The sequence below is a fragment of the Kogia breviceps genome, chromosome 2, assembly GCF_026419965.1.
Source record: "Kogia breviceps isolate mKogBre1 chromosome 2, mKogBre1 haplotype 1, whole genome shotgun sequence".
Taxonomy (NCBI): domain Eukaryota; kingdom Metazoa; phylum Chordata; class Mammalia; order Artiodactyla; family Physeteridae; genus Kogia; species Kogia breviceps.
This window is the reverse complement of record NC_081311.1, coordinates 185639244-185649483: the sequence shown is the minus strand read 5'-3', so window position 1 is coordinate 185649483 and position 10240 is coordinate 185639244.

Below are 10240 nucleotides of genomic sequence, written 5' to 3'. Positions count from 1 at the left end.
AATAGGTTATCAAAGTATTGAAATATAAATTCTTATAGGAAACCTGTCATTCTGAGATTGTCCTTATTTCTGCTCCCAATAAAAGATTTGCTACCACCCGCAAGAAAATTTTCTAACCAAAAGACAGCAATAGATTGACTAATTAAAAATGCATCCATCTGTAGGTTTGCTTGTTGCCTTGCTATTTGAAAAATGCAGATCTAAGTGGGTTGTTTTATTTATGAAGACCCTCTAACTGTGAGAGTTATGAATTCATAAGCTTGCATTCATCAACACAATAAAGGTTAACATTATAACAAAAGTTAAATATACAGAGCATTTCATATATTTCTTTAATAGGTTTGAATTCTTAAACATGTAATTTTAGAAAATAGAGCTTTTTTATATAAAATGCAAAATAGGTTTTAACTGTTCTTATAGAATTTTTACAGAAATTAGGATTTACATACAAAAACATCAAGTTGCATATGAACCATTTAATGTTTGCTTTGCTTATGAATAGCGGATAATTACTTTGAAGTGACTGAATATGAAGCTTTATTCTTCCTCAAGGAAGAAGTGTGAAAATTGGTAGAACTAGGATTATATTATTTTAGCATTGAAAGGAAGATGATCCTTTCAATCATCTAGATCAAGATGATCTAGATTGAAAACTGAGGCTTAAAGAGATGTGATTACTTGTCCAATATCAAACAATCCAGAATCTAAGATTCTTGCTTTCTTAATACGGCATTTCTTTCACTGTTTAATATGTTTTTGTAGTACCCTGTGTTAAATTGTTTGATTTTTATGCTCTGCTTTGTTAAGTTATACATAGAATCTACATTCCATTAGTTAAGATTTTGTCATCTGTGTTTGGGAGAAAGAAATTTTGACTGATAGCTTTACTTCCATGTAAATTTCAGGTATAGGAAAGAAATCAAGACTCACACTTTGTGATAGCTAAGCAAAGAAGCAGTTTGTGTGTGTGTGTGTGCTCACCATGTAAAATATCTACATATAAAAACAGATTAATCTCTGCAAGAGATGGTACACAGGAAGAAGACAGTTCCCCATGGACTAACAGTGAGTCTACCTCTGAATTTAAGACTAATAACAAATGGAAACAGTAAATTTTTGGTGAAAAAGTACTTGTGAGGCTCTTTAAAAACATATTTCGGGCTTCCCTGATGGTGCAGTGGTTGAGAGTCCGCCTGCCGATGCAGGGGACATGGGTTCGTGCCCCGGTCCGGGAAGATCCCACATGCCGTGGAGTGGCTGGGTCCGTGAGCCACGGCCGCTGAGCCTGCGCGTCCGGAGCCTGTGCTCCGCAACGGGAGAGGCCACAGCAGTGAGAGGCCCGCGTACCACAAAAAAAGACCCAACAAATAAAACATATTTCAGACAATTACATTACATAATAAAAATATATGGTCCAATTTTTAAAAAATGATTTACTGCAGTTATCTAGCACCTCACCAAATTCAGGTACAATAATGTTAACAACAAACAATTATTTTATGCCAGGCACTATGCCTGTGGCTGAATATAGAGTATCTCACTGAATTCCTATAACAATCCTGAAGTGGGCACTATCATTGGTCCCATTTTACAGATGAAGAAACTGAGGCTCTCACTAGGGCATACATTTCCCTTCTAGAATGTGATAAATGTAAAGTGAGTTACTGTGTGTGAGAAGAAGAACAGAAAACATGACAGCTGAGATGAGGTTGAATATCAGATGGACAGTTAGGGTCTTTTAACTAAATGATTCTCTCTCCTGCCTTAGCCATAGATGCACAATTTGAATTTGGGTCTCAATAAAGTTACAAATCACATGTCATGGGCAGTCAAGGTTACTCTCAAATGGTCAAACCTTTCACTGTTAAATCTTTCTATGAGTCTATGATGTCACGTCCATGAAGAAATAGGTTTTTATACAATGCTTAATTCTGACAGTATTTTTAAAAGGTCAGACAATTCTAAATTTTCTTTGATTCCTGACAAAAAGTGAGAACAGGGAAAAAAAATGAAAAAGCATTAGTTTCTCTGAACCTCATTTTGATCACGCATTTGAATCTTCTAAACCATCTAACTTTCAAGCACACTTGCTAACAAATAACTAAGCCATTTGTGTTTGTTTGGGGTTTTATCTGTCTCTGTGTTGGGGGCAGGCAAATAATCAGCTAAAAGAAGAAGCTAATGACGGTGGCTCTGGGGGACAGGCTTCAAGCTCCTGAAATCAAAAGTGGATCAGAGACAATGCAGAGACAATGGGGAATGTAGTTAGATACTCTGTTTACAGAAGTGGGCACATTTGTCCAATATGGTGTAACCCAAGGCCATCCATTTTGGTTTGGCAGCAAAAGCAAGTAATTGTATGAAAAATCTGCATTTATTCCCCAAATGGCTATAATTAATGGGCTCCATAAAGAAAGTCAATGCAAATCCTATGTGGTCACAGAAAAGAAGCAAACCTCCCAAAATTTTGGGAAAATTTTCACCATCAGCTAGTTCAGTTTTATAGCATCGGTTAATTACAATCTGATTCATTGATGAATATACCTAAAGGAAAACACCCGTCCACACACAATATGACTACCTACTGAAATCCATTTTTTATGGTTATTTCCCAAATTAAATACCCCGAACATAAATGGAAAAATGTATGTTTTCCATGGTGAAGAAAGAATTAAGGAGAAATTCAATAATATGGACTTGAAAGAGAAAATTAATAACTTATTTTGAAGTTTCAAGAGGCAATTTTATACAGATGCCAATTTTTAAGGAGTTTTTCTTTTTCTTTAATCAACCATCCTTCCGCCTTTCCCCTATATAAACTGCTTTTATTCTGAGTTAGAAGGCAAGATGGTATTACTTGAAAGCATATTCTTTATAGAGATAATTAACCTCAGTGGCTTGCCAAGAGTATTTCTAGGCTTGTGTGAGTTTGTGCCTATGTGTATGCATATTTGTACAGATAATCTCCAAGCACACTTGTATTAAAATACACCAAACCAACCCAAATTGAATTCTAAAGACCAATATTATTCTTGGCATTATCTTACAAAGAAGACAATTTATTGAAAGCCCATTTCTATTCACAACCAAGTGTAATTTATTGGGGGTTTCCAAGAGCTTTAAAATATTAATTCCGAGTACTACTTCATTTGTTCTCACCAATTTCATCAGTTTGAAAATTAATCAATTGGCAAAAAAGTTGAACTCTAAGTGATATTAGATTTAAATCATGCATGTGAATTTCATCAGAACATGAAGAGCAAAACATATTACAGAATTATAAATAGGTAAATTATCTTTGAAGAAGGATCTGTGTAAACTGAGAATAATCAATAATATGGCTTTAATTCTAAAAGTTTAAGGCTTTTCTATCTTTGCAACTCTTAGTTTCATGTGTGTATATTTTTCCAGAATTCTTTACATTTAGATTTGTTCTATTTTTTTTATACTAAGTACCAAAAGAAGCACTGTTTTTGAAGATTAGCTGTGTTCAGAAAAACAGAATCACAAAATTATTTCCGTGGTAATTATTAGCTTTGCACTCAACAGGTTTAAGGCATTGGTGAATCAAACATTTGCTCGACATTCCCCATGGATTTGCCAACCATCTGTGTTAACATCCCAAGTAAGCTACAGGGTTATAAAGCTATTTGCTCAGGTTTATTGGTTACACTCTTGCCTCTGAAAAACTACTGCTTGCCTTTTGCCTGGTAGACCAGAAACCCAAATGTTATAAGCGACAGTGCTCCCAGACCCACAGCAAAAGAGATAATTTACACAAGATGATAAGCTATAATATTCAAATTTATACCTTTCATGCGTTTTACTTTTATACCTTCTTATCTCCAAGAAAACAAAAAAATAAAAATAGAAAGATTAAAAGTAAAACTTGAGTACAGCTAATGCAAAAAAAGTAAGCTATAATATATTACCATGTTATAATGTATTAAATATTTTAGGTGGTATGTACCTTAATCGAAACAGAGGCAAATATATTTTATTTCCTGTGACAAGGCGAAAATTAATCCGTTTATTTTTAGAGAATATCAGGGCTCCTAGTGATTTTAGAGTAAACTTGGAACATTTTGTTTAAAGATCCTGCAGATTTAGCAGATCAGGAAATATGATGTTCAGCTTTAGAGACTCGTAATCAGAATGCAGACGGCACCAAATAAAAACAAAGTAATTAAAATGAGGCTTACACCTTAATCCAGTCTCTCTTTCTAGAGATTGGAATTTTAATTTGTGCTAATGACCTGTCTGACTTTTCAGAGAAGTAATCTACTGTACAGATAGAAACATCTCAATAGTGGGGCTTCATATTGTAGAATGCAACCTCCTTCCGATATTAAGACATTACATTATACAAGATGCAATCCGTGCAAAGACTCAAGCATAACATTCCTCCAGCTACTTTCCAATTAGCAAAAACAAATGTTCCCAAGTAATTTAATAAAGAGATATTAGTACTTACAGGTCAGCTAAGAATCAATCAATCCGAGAAAGGGGAAGCTAGAACCTCTGATCACTCAAACTAGGAGACAAACTAGGACTATTCTTGGGCACCAGTCCCCAAAAAGATTCCGCAAGGGAGCTTTATTCTTTGCATCAACAAGCCTTGGAATGCTTGCCTCCCCAGGGTGATTATTACATCACATTGCTGGGCTACAGATGTGGGAGTTTGGTATATGTATGTGTTTGCATTTTTTGCCTGTGTTTGAGAAAGCAGTTTCTGAAGGGCTGTTGATCAAACCCTCCCTCTGGTAGGCTCTCGTCACCAGCTTTTGAAGAAGAATCAGTTATGTCCCCCACACACACACTTTTCTACCTAAATGTAGTGCTGGGCCTCAGGATGCCTTGGTACACAAAGCTTCCATCCAAGGCTGTCACTTGACTGACAGCAAAAAAGTTGCCGGGAGATGGACAGCTGTGTGTAGGTGGACGTGGAAAAAACAGAGAGCTGAGCAGATTCAATCAGAATGCAGCAAGAGGAAGCGTCTATACCACAGACCCTTGCAGCCTTAGCAGCCTTGAGAAGCTTTAAAGCCACCTAGTTTTATTTTTAATCGAAGTCAGGTTTTAAAACAAGTACCCAAGTTTATAAATAGATGGATAGCTATAACACATAAACACATATTCTAAAGTGGCACGATAACTGTATTGCTAAAGAAAACTGTAAATGGCAAGACCCAGAACACCCTGAATCTCCTCTTTGCCTTGGCAATTCAACCTGGGCGGTGATTTCTGCATTGTGACTTTAGTTCTTGGAGTCACTTAACCAGGGTGGCCTGCTAAGCAGTACGGGCACAACTGGGCATTTATCAAAGTATTTTAAATGGTAATAATCAGATTGAAAACTATAAAAGTTTCAGATGAGAACATAATGAGACACATGAAGGCTATGCGGCCCAGTTTTGTTTTTTTCTTAATTTTTATAGGAGTATAGTTGCTTTACAATGTTATGTTAGTTTCTACTGTACAGCAGAGTGAATCAGCTATACAGATACATCTATCCCCTCTTTTGTGGACTGCTTTCCCATTTAGGTCACCACAGAGCATTGAGTAGAGTTCCCTGTGCTATACAGTAAGTTCTCGTTCGTTATCTATTTTATACATAGTATCAATAGTGTATATACGTCAGTCCCAATCTCCCAATTCATTCCCTCCCGCGCCCCCAGCTTTACTGAGCTGCAGTAAACTGACCATTTAATGGAACAGACTTGATGAATTTCCTGCCGATGACCAATCACCTCTGAGAGGTGTCTATGTCATATAAATAGGCAGGTTAAAGCTGCTGCAGTGGGACCTCACTCTTAAAGTTAATGCATGTTGGAATACCTCTCATAAGCACCTGTGCATGTATTGGTTCAAATTTGTTTTAATTCAGAGCTGCAAGAGATAGAGACTTAGAAGTCAGACCTTATATTGTAACCCACATGTTAATCCCAAATGTCAGAGTGGAGCATCAAGTCTCAGGAGATAAATCCTATAATATTTATCAGGTACAAATATTCTATATAGAAGAAAGATTTAGCTCAAACTGGGATGACTCAGTTTCCAATCCAGCTGGAGATGTTTAAGGATGTTCTTCTTAAAAGGCTGTGTTAATAGAGTCACAAATTTAAATAATAAATGGCATGGGACTACCATTCTCTGCATTTTAACTTCTTCTCTGACTGCCCCATCAAAAGAAAACCTGGGGTGCATACACATAGAATTGAATAAGAAAAAAGCCAAATGGTCCAACTGATATACTTTAAATGTCAGTTTGAGTCAAATGATCCGTTACTAACTGAATTTCTTTTCACCTCCCTACTTCAAATAACTCATTGTTGGCCTGAATTTCAGCCAGTTTATTTGTGCAGTTAAAGGCATCATCTAAGAAAAAGTAATTCCACATATAACTAAGTAAAAGAGGGCTGCTTAATATATTTTAAAGTTGTATGATGTAGGTTTGTACCTAGACTCCCGAGTTAGCATTTATTTTATATAAACTTTTCACTGTTTTTAAACATTCTATGTCCAAATAATGCCAGTTCTAACTAAAGAACGTTTATGAACCTCACTTTATTTCTTTATATAGGGAATTTACTTACGTTCAATTGATTTTAATAAGGTTTTACTGATTTACGTTGGGACTCAAGTAGTATTGTAATTCAGAAAAAAAATAAAGCCTATACTATGTTTCTTGGAGTTTTGGCTGAGTTTCCTCTTTAGTGCTTTTGAATAAACAGTCAAAAGGCATAATCTGTTGCAAGCAAAAGGCTTTCCTTATTTATTAATTGAAGTAAATGATTAGGTTAAAGAAATAAAATAGAAACATAATTTCAAAAGCAATATTTTCTCTATAAATATGCTTATAAAGTTCCATTAATTAAATAAACATTTAAAGAATTTATATTTTACTGCTGACTGAAAGAAACACACAAACTAAAAGTTGAGAATTATGTTTTATCCGGGGCATTACCGAGGACTATAGGCCGGGAAAGTAGCCCCTCAGAAAGCTCTGAGGAACTGTTCCAAAGAGGTAAGAGAGGAGCCAGGATATACAGGAGCTTTTGCTAAAAAAAAAAAAAAACCACACACACACACACACACACACACACACACACACACACACACCAAAAAAACAAAACATGTAATCCAACATCAAAAGATTACTGCTAATCACAAAAACCAGACATCTCAAGTTAATCATTTGATTGCTTTTCTATGTATGGAAAGATGCAAGATTCTGGGCATGTTGAAGTTATTTCTTTGATATGCATCTTAACTATCTAGGGCCAGTATCCTGTTTTTCCGAATCCCGAATTCCCCTCAGGGCGCACCGTTGGGGACAGCTGCTGTGGCTGATGACTCCATGGTGAGCGGTATTCATCACTTACTGAAGTGGCAGGCAACAATTTTTTTGTCCACAGTACGTATCTGTCATTTAAGACATTTTTAGAATATTCAGAGATCTTTGAAATTACAAAATAAATATTGGAGGTACAAGCACTCTGTAGATGCTTTAGACTATGATAGGGGAAAGGAAAGTTATGTTTCTAAACTTCCATTCTCATTATGCACTAAATCATAAATCATGTTCACAATCCTATTATTTTTCTTACAGCATTTCACTGCAATTACATATGGTTTTTCAGAAAGAAAAAATAAAAGGGAGGAGTGGCTGTTGCTATGCTTCTAGAAATTGGTTCTCTAACCAGATAATTACTTCTCTTTTAACGGGGCTACAAACAAAAAAGTTCCAGTTTCTGTTATCCTCATATATATTATCATTAGTTTTTCATCATAAAACAACTGTAATTCCAAAGCTCTTTCAAAAATCGTAAATCAACATAGCTATTAAATATTAAAATATTTAATAGCTAAAATATTTAGTGGCTGTAACTTGCAGCTTTACATTGGCATTTTGAGTAAGAATGAGTGAGCACCGTTTGCTAGGTGTTGTATCAAAGGGTTCCAAGTAAAAAGCATTCTACATTTCTTCTCGGGCATGGCTTTCGTGCCTGAAAAATCAAATAGTTTTGATGTTTCACTCATGTTCCCAGCGCAGCCAAAAACAGATGCAAGTGATTTCCTCTGAATTCTCCTGAAGAAAGGTGCATTGTCTCTGAAAAATGTTGAGTTCTGGATATCTAGAGTTGCTGCAGAACTGAACTGGGTGGGTGTCTTCCTCTCATTCCACCTCCCTCTCCACAGCTCCCAGGAGAACAAAAGTTTCCCAGTGGTTTCTGTTCGGTTCCACCATCCTCATGCGGTTGGTGTCGTGCCTGCCCAGGGCTGAAAAGACAATGTTCACGTGTTAGTCACGTGGTCTTTGGCACATAGTAGGCACTTGACTAATGTTTGAGTTGAACAAAAATTCAGATATAGCACCAGACAGACTTTCAGAAAAGTCTTGACCCCTTGAGATCCGCATCCTTATTTTCTTGTCCTTTTCCTCAGGGCTTCTGAAGGTCTTTTCCTGTGTCTTAGTATCTCACCTGTCTGACTGGTCAAGACCTGAGTTCTGTGGCTCTCTTTCCCACTGAGGTGTAAAGGGCTAACAAGTGGCCTGCTTCTTATTTGCACAAGAAAGAGCAGCAAAGCCTTGACATCAAAAGATAAAATCTCCAACAAAGTTTCCTGGGAGCTTTAAGAAGCCCACCAACTATAGTTTCAGGTCATTGTACTTCAGGTGGTAGCTAAGTTTGGGAGCATTTTTCTGACAAAAGTTGATATTTCATTAGAGCTTTGGTTATTCATTATCACCAATATCTTGACTTGGTGGTGGCATTTTTATTCCTTACACCTTGTTTCATTTAATTATTTTTGAAACGATTATATTTGAAGACAGTTACAATCCCTAGGTTCAAATCTCACTGAATCATGTAGGGATATAAGAGTTTAGTTTGAGCTGTAATAAATCAACAGTGAAAGAAGGGAAGCTTAGCATTTATTTCCCCTACCTACACCAGGAGTTGGTGAAATAAAGCCTTTTCCTCTCATGGAGAGCAAAAGGTGAATCACAGAGGTTGGTTTCCTCATGGAAGGGAAGTTTCAAGCTGAACAAATGTGCATTTAAAAATATTAATAGCTATTAATGAGATATTATCTGAAAGTAATAATAGCTACTGATCATGAGCCAGACACCATACTACGTGCTCTACAAAATTTATTCAATTTTAAGAAGAATCACATAACTATCTACAATTCACAGATAAGAAAACCATATCTCAGAAAGGTTAAGTAATTTACACAAAGACACCCAGCTAGTAAAAGAACTGTTAGAATGTTAAACTAGGGATGTCAGTCTTGAAAATCCTGGTTCTGGCAATGACAGGTAGTCATTGGAGCACTGTTGGAGACTCCATTTATTAATAAAGAGACCAAGGTCCAGGGAAGTCCAGCTACCCTAGCTAGAAAATCTGGCAGAGTGTCTAGTAAAAGGCAGAGTGGATTCCTGTTCTCATTCTAACCTTTTCTCTAGTCTTCCATGCCCTCGCTTTATTGTTGTTTTTTTTGTCCAAAGGTCCAAGGTTCTTGTTACTTTGGTAAAATTGGTCCTCCGTTTAGATGCAGAAACTCCTAAGATACTTGGTTTTATTTTGAAATGTCTTTACAAATTAGAGATACTTTTGAAATTCAACCTTAATTCAAATAAGCATTTAAAAAGTACTTTGTAGCTCAAGTTTTTGTGGTAGGCACTGTACAAAAAGAAAACTTATACCAAGAATTTCAAATTATTGAATTATTGTTTTCATTAAGCTTATAAGCATATATGTTTTGACATATCTCTTATTGGATTCAAAATACTCTCAATTTCATACAGCAGTTGGGAGGCTAGTTTTATTAAATAGTCAAGCTAATTCATACTAAAAGTAGGTGATTTTAGGTGCTTTTTGTGTGGTATTCTATTGTATGCTTTTGACTTCACTGAGTGACTGATTTGTTGCAAATTCTCTCAAACGTCTGAAAATTCCAAGGCGTTTTCCAATAAAGTAGGGGGTTTGCATAGATGGTGGACCAGGACCACCATCATTTTTTTCATTTTTGTCCTGTTTTTCAGGAGGAATCATGTCTGTTAGATTAGAACACTTTTCTTCTAGGTTGTCACAATGGACAGAGGAATTTTCAGCATCTCACTTCTTTTTTTTTTCTACTAGAACTTTTATTATGGAAAACGTTGAACACACGTAAACATAGAAAGAATAGAATAATGAATTCACGAGTCCTATTATTCAGCACTTAAAAATAT